The sequence below is a fragment of the Desmodus rotundus genome, chromosome 10, assembly GCF_022682495.2.
Source record: "Desmodus rotundus isolate HL8 chromosome 10, HLdesRot8A.1, whole genome shotgun sequence".
NCBI classification, from domain to species: domain Eukaryota; kingdom Metazoa; phylum Chordata; class Mammalia; order Chiroptera; family Phyllostomidae; genus Desmodus; species Desmodus rotundus.
The window spans coordinates 26,284,318-26,293,166 of record NC_071396.1 but is presented as its reverse complement, the minus strand read 5'-3'; the positions used below and the strand labels follow the sequence as shown (position 1 = coordinate 26,293,166).

The 8,849-nt window shown below is 49.5% G+C and overlaps 1 long non-coding RNA gene across 1 annotated transcript; it reads left to right on the top strand.

The window, feature by feature from the left end:
- Positions 1-668: 668 nt before the first annotated feature.
- Positions 669-5,149, top strand: LOC123479845 (uncharacterized). Its single transcript, XR_006655603.2, has 3 exons — positions 669-738; positions 3,173-3,267; positions 5,070-5,149. It is a non-coding gene; the product is annotated as an uncharacterized lncRNA (long non-coding RNA).
- The last annotated feature ends 3,700 nt before the right edge of the window (positions 5,150-8,849 follow it).

The window sequence follows — 8,849 nt, the reverse complement described above, 5'->3', positions numbered from 1 at the left end:
CGTAACCTCGTGATTGAAACGATCCCGTGACGGGAGAGTCCATCATTCAGACTATGAAGAATTGAAATAAAATGGCATGAAATAGGCTTAGCTTTCATTCAGCAACATGTCAGTATTTTAAGAAAAAAATTAAAGCCTATTATAAACACATAATAATAATTTCCTGTGCTTCCTATTGTCTTTATTTGGGCTTTTATTACTGAAAAAAAACCCTAAATTCTTAATAATAAGAATTATTATTAAGCTGTGCAAGCTTCTGTGTTTGCCTGTGATGTATTTGAATTACCACATGGGTTTAGCAAGTGACAACTTATCATTTCACAACAACCGCACTTGTGACCTGGAGCCCCTGGAACACACCCTACGATTTTCTGAACCACTTCACGCTGAGCCTGGACCCTGCGATAGGATCTTCAAGCCCCACCCCATGGAGAGGATGAATTGCAACCTCTTGCCCCACTGTGTGGGCCTCTCGGAAGCTTCTAGCACGTCCACACCGTCACCACAGACATCGAGACTAGAAACCAGGAAACCCGTCGGGTTGATGCTCTTCACTAATATTTAGAAATTTTGTTAAGTGGATAACATCTGGAATCATAAGTTGTTTTTTAATGACTAATCTTTTTTGTTCTTTGTCCTCATAGAATTCTTCCTCTGTAAATCTCCAAGGGCTACAAAACAGCATATCCTTGCTACCAAGTTCAACAAGCCATTCACCAGATCCTCGGTGAACAAGAGGTAACTAAACAAAAATGAGTTTATAGAATTCAAAAGAAGGAAGAATGCCTCTTCTTCTCTTGAAAAAGAGGGGACTAAATAAGGTTTAAAATGTTTTCTTTGTTATTAAATTTATTTGGATAACATTGGTTAGTAACATTGCATACATTTCAGGGGTAATACTTTTTAACACCTGCATGCTCCAGGTGCCCTGCTTCCAAAGTCTGATCTCCTTTCTGCACAGTGTATTTGACCCTTTACCCTCGCTGTACTGCCCCAGCCCCCTCTCCTCTGGTAGCCATCGTGCTTGTCTGTGTCTTTGAGGTTGTTGTTTGTTGGTTTGAGTGGCGCTTTTTGTTCCCTCTCCCTCACAGTGGTGACCTGGCCCGCTGGGTCATCCTGACCTCTTGACTGAGGCAGCCCTCCTCTGTGAGGCCACACTGTGATCAGCATCCCCCGGGACCCAGTATCTATCTGTGTTGTTTCCCAGGGAGTGTGATCTGTCCACACACTTCCGAATGTCACTGTGAAGAATTGTCCAATCATGTCTCTTTTCTGTCTCTGTTGATGCAGAATATTGGCCAGAGCCAAGAATCAGCATGTACTTGCATATGTGGTCACTTATCATTCAGCAAAGTGAGGTGAACTGCCCCAGCTCTGCCCCTGGTGACAATTTCCCTGACCCACTGTCCTGCTCCATTGTCCACATGTGGCTTGGGGTGCTGCAGCTGTCCACGTCCTGGCCATTCGTGGACATCAGGCTAACTAATGTGCAAGCCAGGCCACGGCCTCCCTTCCTCTGTCAGCAGGGCCCAGGGAGCTCCCTGTGAGCTCACGGGTCCGGGCTGAGAGAGGGGTCTCCTGTAGAGCAGGGGGACCAAGGGCCACTGGGTCATTACATAAATAATATATTTGTGTTTCAGGGTCTGCCCAGGGGCAGTCCTGTGTGGACCACTGTAAATGGATGTGTGGTCTTCCTCTACGTGGCCTCTGTGACTCCATGGGTGACATCACACCCCAGGTCATAATGGAGAGCTCATCTCCATGGTAACCTGGTGGCCCATGATTCAGCATGTCTTCTTTCAAACCAGGAAACTTTTGGGGACACAAAAAATCACAGTCCATTTTGATGGTTGTTGACAGCCTCTTCCCCTCACTGTGTACCCCTCTAAGGTGGGACTGCTTTGGGCTTCAGAGGGGTGAAGGTACCCATGATTCCCAGATGGACCTCAGCCTGTGCCTGGGGCCCCTGCCTCCCCAAGGTCCCTGCAGAGCCAGTGCCCCTGTGGAGCTCGGCCCCTAGAGTTAGTGCTCGCCCAGCTCTGCCTGGGAACCACGACCATTAGGTTTGCAGCATCTGGTCCAGGAGCTGCCCTTCCTGTGTGGCTGGGATGAAAGAACGCCTTGGAGTAGCTTGCTGCCCTGCGCTTCATCCTCCATACGCTTTCTCAGTCATGTCTCTGAAGCGGCAGAAGAGGGGGACACTTAACATGCTTGTTTTCTGGGAGGAGGTGAGTTTCAAGGTTGATTGATGGGTCTACCTTGCAGCTACATTTTTAAGGAAAAAAGGTTTTTCGACAATTTAATTCAAAAAAGGCCAAGAGTTGTTCCTCAAAGGAACAGTAGTTATTGCAAACGACAACCAGACCTCGGCTGAAAATCCCGGGCATCTACCCTGGGCTTCACCTCCAGGTTCTCCTGAGGCTCCCAACAGAGGCTCTGTCCCCCAGTGACACGTAGGACCATCATGTCTGTGGCAACACATTGTCACAGAGCAGCTTGTACAACAGCCTGGACCTGTTGTACAACCCTGTCTTTTCCTGGGCCCAACACATACTGAGCAGCTTCTCAGCTCCCTGCACAGATTTGCGGCGGTCACCTGCTGGACTGAGCAATGTGCTGAGGAGAAAATCCAGAGAGCCGCTGGCACTGGGCCTCCATCCTGGCTCTGGAAGGGGCCAGAAGTGACCAGTTTCCCTCTTGCAACCGCTGCCTGTCCTGCTCAGGACCCCTGCGCCCGTTAGCGCTTCCCTGAGGGACAAGAGCCCTGAGTCTTACTCTGGCTTATTGTTGTAACTGGAGATGCTAGAAGTGTGTCAGGTGCAGTCAGCATACCATCATCCTTGTAACACGACAACGACAACGGGAAGGGGGGATGGGAAATGCTACTGGGGACACGGGCTGCAGAGGGGCGCGCCTCTGAGGGGAGACAGTGAAGGGATGTGCTGGCCATGCCAGCAGAGAGGCAGCAACCGTGACTGACCTGTGGTTGCGTGTAGAGGAAAGGCATTTGCCGGATCAGCAGCTGCATGCGGGTCCCAGGTCACGTGTGACTTTGCTAAAGCAGTGTAGCCACACGCATGCAGCAGCACGGTGGGAGTCCCCTGTAGGTGAATTGTGCAGTAATTCACTGTAACTTTCTACGTTTCTTCTTCTTCCTCCCCTGCCCCTACAGGCCACATAAAGAGTCACATGAAGACGTGGCGGGAATCAGCACCCCTGCACCTCTCACATCCTTGCTGGTGGCACCCACCTCTGCCGTCCACCCAGGTGTGTGAGCAGCTTCTGAGGCACAGGTTTCCTGGGTGCGGGCAGTTCTCACGGGTTCTGTTCAGACTTTCCCACCCCAGCACCTCACTCCCAAGCCAACCAGTATGGGGATCTTTCAGCTGCCACGTCTAATCCAGGTATACTTTCCAGAACTAGGGGACAATGACAGGATGGGTCCGGGACATTAGGACCTGCTTCCAAATGGGCCTGAGCTATCACTCTATGGGTCACTTGACTCTGAAACATGTCTACTCTTAGTATAGGGCCACAGTGACATTTTTGATTTTTATACCATTTTCAGTTTGGAACAAGTGTCCTGTAGTCCATGAGTGGTCTGTCTGTCTTTGCTTTCTCCCAGTTACACACTTACCCTGATAAAAGCTATTGCTCTCTGGGGGAAATGCATATAGTTAGGTTGACAGTATAAATGTTCTGTTGTCTGTGGGGGTCTTTCCCCAGGAGGATCCGGTCTTTCCTTCGTGGAAGAATTCTGGCTTTTGTAAGTGGCTTTTGTTATGGAATTTGTTAAGTCTCTGGCCAAATGTCCATATGATTCTAGCTACACCATTGTTCACTTCACCTGGGATGTTTCTGCCTGTACAAATCACATAAGAATGCAGGGGGATTGCTGTGTTTTCTACTGGGAACCTGCAATTAATTAGCCAATGCTGTAGGGCGGCGCCAGTCAGACTCATTTCTTGGTGCTTTGGCTTGCTGTCTTCTAGAGGAAGCCGACCTACTGTGTGTTTAGGGGTTGGACAAAGCCCATTGGCCCCAGCCACCCCGGAATCCAGTTTTTTATCACATTTAAATTTTACGATCGAGAGGCCTCAGTTTTTGATGTCAGGTGTAGCCTCCAGGTGAGAGTTGTCACGGAGCTCCTCAAGTTTCTTTTGCACATAGCTCCTCTGAAATATATCTCTGTGCACTAGTGCAAGCTGTGCCATCTGGACATTCCCAGAGGGCATGACAGGACTGAAGGGACAAAGCCATTCCAGTTCCTCAGCCTCTGTCAGTGTTTGACTGTTCTCCTTGACATTAATCCAAGGGAGAGTAGGCCACTCCTGATCACTCCCAGGGGGCCATCTCTGGGTTCAAGTGTCAGCCACCCATGCCAACAACACGTGGGAGCCTGTGGTGGTGAGCTGAGCTTCAGGGGACAATGTCAAACCTCTGTCTCATGGGCCGAAGTTCACGCTTTCAGTCTGATTCTAGTTTGTGTTCCTCCCTTGGTATCCCCACCAGTAAGCATTGCACATGTATAGCACACTTTTTCATGGTTTGTCCCTCACCTTTAGGGTCCTGCAGGGACCTGAGTCTAGTCAAGGTGGCAAAGGCCTCGGGAGAGGCCCTTACCGTTCTCACCCTTGTGTGTTTCCTCTTGCACATTTTTCTAGTCTGTGACAAACCCCGAATTCTAGTTTTCTCCAGTATCACTTAGAACTTTACAATTAACCTAACCAATTTTTCTCACATTTGGCTTGGAACCATTGAGAACTAAACATACTAAAGTCCTGAAGATTTTCAAGCTGAATCTAGAGACTTTGATTAAATCATGGAGATCATCTCAAGTGACTGTAAAGAGCATGTCCAAGGGCACAGCTGTGGGCCACTCAGAAACTGCTAAGCACATCTCTGCCGTCACCATGGACACTGGAACTAGAAAACAGGAAGCCTAGTGGGCCTCTTCACTCCTGCGTCGAGTGATGCTGTGGCCCTGGACCTAGACGTTATCCTGACTGGCTGGACTCCGTTAGTGGAAATTGGTTTTTAACTCTCATGGATTGATTTTCTTTTCACAGACACTATTCCTCACGGACTATCCAATGGCTGACACCATACAGCGCTCCTCCTACTACCAAGTCTCAACAGATGATATGCCTCGTCCTTAGTGAACAAACGGTAAGTATCAAAAATATGTTTATGTTATTTATAAGGAAGAAGAATGCCTTTTTAGTTTTTTATTTTTTTTAGGAAGTCGGGTACTGACAAAGGTTCTGTTTAAAAGTTTTTATTATTATGCTTTTGGGGTAACATAACATTATAGAAATTTCTCTGTACAGCTTTATAATTCAACATAGTGTACTCCATTCTGTGCTTACCACCCAAAGCCCACTCTCCATCACTTGTATCTGACCTCTTCATCCTCCCCCCGTGTGCCTCCCCCTCTAACCACCACCATTCTGTTCTCTGTATGTAGGAGGTTTTTTGTTTGTGGCTTTTAGTTTTGTATTTCCAAGTTGGAGGAAAATGCAGAATGTATCACTGTATTGTCTTGATTAATGAAGTTTTCCTATTTGAGGACACACTGTAAGAAGCAGCACAAGACATACAAATATCTTTATGTATATCTTTGCCCATTGAGTAAGAACCGTCCACAAACCTCTTCCCAAATGTCCAATTATGAAGAATTTCTAATCATGTCTCTTCCATGTCTCTGACTATTGATGCAAAATATTGGCCAGAGCCAGGAATCAGCATGTGTGGTCATTTGTCATCTGAGCAAAGTGGATGGTGAGGTGAACCGCCCCCAGTTCTGCCCCTGGTGACGGTTTCCCTTAACCACTGTCCTGCAGAATGTTCACAGGTAGCCTGTGGTGCTGCTGCTGTCCACATCCTGGCCGTTTGTGGACATCAGGCTAACTGATGTGCAAGCTGAGCTGTGGCCTCCCTTCCTCTGTCAGCAGGGCCCAGTAAGCCCCCCGTGGGCCCACGGGTCTGGGCTGATTGACACATTGTAGAGCAGGAGGGACCCAGGGCATTTGGATCACTATTTATATCACTTACTTGCACTTTCAGTACAGTCCTGTGTGGACCACTTTAAATGGGTGCTGTGATCTTCCTGTGCGTGCCCTCTGTGTGACTGCATGGGTGACATCACGCCCAGGTCATAATGGACAGCTCAGGGTGCATGGTAACTTGCTTCCATGGTTAAACATTCCTCCTTTGAAACCACGGGACACCTTTAAGAGTAATCAGAGTCTATGTTCAAGGGCAATGACAGGTAATTTCCTTGAGTGTTTGCCCCTCCTGGCTAGGAGTACGTAGGGATTTGGTGGGGTTGGAACCCCCGTGATGTCCAGATGGGCCTCAGCCAGAGCCTGCAGCTGCTGCCTCACACAGGTCCCTGGAGGGCCAGGGTCCCTATGAAGCTTTTGCCTCTGGAGCTACTTCTTCCCAGCTCTCTACTCGGCAGTGCAAATCGATTGAGGTCACCAGCCTCTGGGGCCTGTCCCTGCTGTTTCTCTGTGACTCGGGGAAGGAGGACATTGAGGGCTGCAGACCCGTGTCGGCTATTGACGTGCTTTCTCAGTCACGGCACTCGAGTGGGAGGAGAGGCGGACACGGAAATGCTCGTTTTCTGGGTGGAGATGCTTGCGGGGGTTGAGTGATGGGCCAACAACCTGGCTGTGTTTTCAAGAAAGGACGTTTTTCATCATATTGATTGAAAAAAAAAAAAAAGTCAGGCTTAGTTCCTCCCAAGTATAATAGTTATTTGTGTGTGATGTGAACACCTTGGCTGAAAATCCTGAGCATCTACCCTGGGATTCACCCCCAGGTCCTCCCGAGGCTCCAAACAGAGGCTCTGTCCCGCAGTGACACCTGTAGGACCGTCATGTCTGCATCAGCACATGGCCCAGGTCCCAGAGCAGCTGGCACAGCAGGCTGCCCCTGTCCCAGAGCCTTGTCTTTTTTGGCTGCACCCAAAAATGAGCGCCTTTTCAGGTCCCTCCATCAGTTTGCTTGAGTCACAGGCTCAGCTGAGGAAGGTGCAGCCTCCAGCACACAGAGACCACAGGATGCTGGGCCTCCGTCTCGGTTGCAGGTGGGTACGGATACCACAGTTCTTGTTTACATTGAAACCGTTACCTGTCCTGCTTAGGACCACAGGGCCCAAAAATATTTCACTGAGTGAGAAGAGCCCTGAATTTGAGTGAGATTTATTCTGAAATTCTGACGCTCAGAGTCTGTCAGGAAGTCCTAGCAGCACTGTGCCCACTCCCTGGTCCGGGCGGCGTCATGTCATTCTTGCCATGGAACAGCAGGAGGGGTATCCTGTGGATGGAACAGGCAGCAGGACCTCTGCAGACTGGGTGGGGACACAGGGCTGCAGAGGGGAGGTGCCCCGAAGTGAGGGGATATGCTGGCCTTGCTGGCTAAGAACAACTTTAAGAAAAAAGCGTTTGCCAGATCTGCAGCTGCATGCAGGTCCCAGGTCACGTGTGACTTTGCTCAAGCAGTGAAACAACATGCGTACAGCAGCACAGTGGGAGTCCCCTGCAGGTGAACTGTGCATCCGTTCATGCAAGTTTCTGCATTTCCTCTTCTCCTTCTTCTCCTCAGGCCCAGGCCAAATGAAGAGTCGAGTAAAGACATGGTGGGAATCAGCACCCCTGCACCTCTCATATCTTTGCTGGTGGCTCACACCTCTGCCATCCACCCAGGTGTGTGTGCAGCTTCTGATGCACAGGTTTCCTGGGTGCGGGCAGTTCTCACGGCTTCTGTTTAGACTTTCCAACCCCAGCACCTCACTCCCGAGCCAAGCAGTGTGGGGATCCTTCAGCTGCTACGTCTATTTCCAGAACGAAGGGACGACCTCAGGGTGGGCCTGGACGTTAGGACCCACTTCTAAATGGGCCTGAGTTAAGCTCCAAACTTCATTGGTCACATGACCCTCAAAGTCCCTCTCTGAATATTGTCACAGTGACATTTTTGGTCCCACAGAAACAGTATCAGTTTGGGGAAGGTGTCCCGTAGTGTCAGAATTCTCTGGCCACTTTCTGTTTTCCAATGCACAGTTGCCCTGGTGAGAGGCTGTCCCTCTGCTGGGGTAAGATTTGAAGTATGAGTATTGGTATAAATTTCTGCTAACATGTTGGGGTTCTTCTTCAAGTGGACCTGGATGTCCCTGTTATTCAGAAATGTCTGGGAGTGTCATGTGGCTCAGGCCTGGCAGTTAGTTAAGGGCGTGACTCAGGACTTTTATGCTGCACATACTTCTTTGTTCGTTTCACCTAGAAATTTCTGCTTGTCCAGGTCACGTAAGAATGCAGGGGGCTCGCTGTCTTCACTCCCAGGGACAGCGTGACTCCTCCGCCAGTGCTGTGACCAGGACCAGGCAGACTGGTCGGACACAGCGTTGACTTGCTGTCTTTCAGGGAAACCAGACCTACCACGGCTTCGGTGAGTGAGCAAGGGCTCTCGGCCCTGCCACATGGGCATCCACCTACTTCTGTCACATGTGGATTTTCCAGTGGAGCAGCTGCTGACCCACCGAATGGTCTGGCCTTCAGAAAAGAGTAATCAGGGAGCCCTTCAAGTTTCTTACCTCTGCAAAGTTTCTCCTGTTAAATGTGTCTCACAATGTACTGGTGAAAGCTTTGCCATCTGCACAGCCCCAGGTGTGGCAGAGGATTTCAATGACAAAGCCACCCTACATCCCAGTCTCCTGAAGCCTTTGGATTTCTGCCTCCGTATCCAACCAAGAGAGAATGGGAAATTCCACGTCACTGTAATCTTTGGTGCATGTTTCAGCTACTCATCTGAACAGACTGTTAGGGCCCTTTCTGATGAGCCCAGTT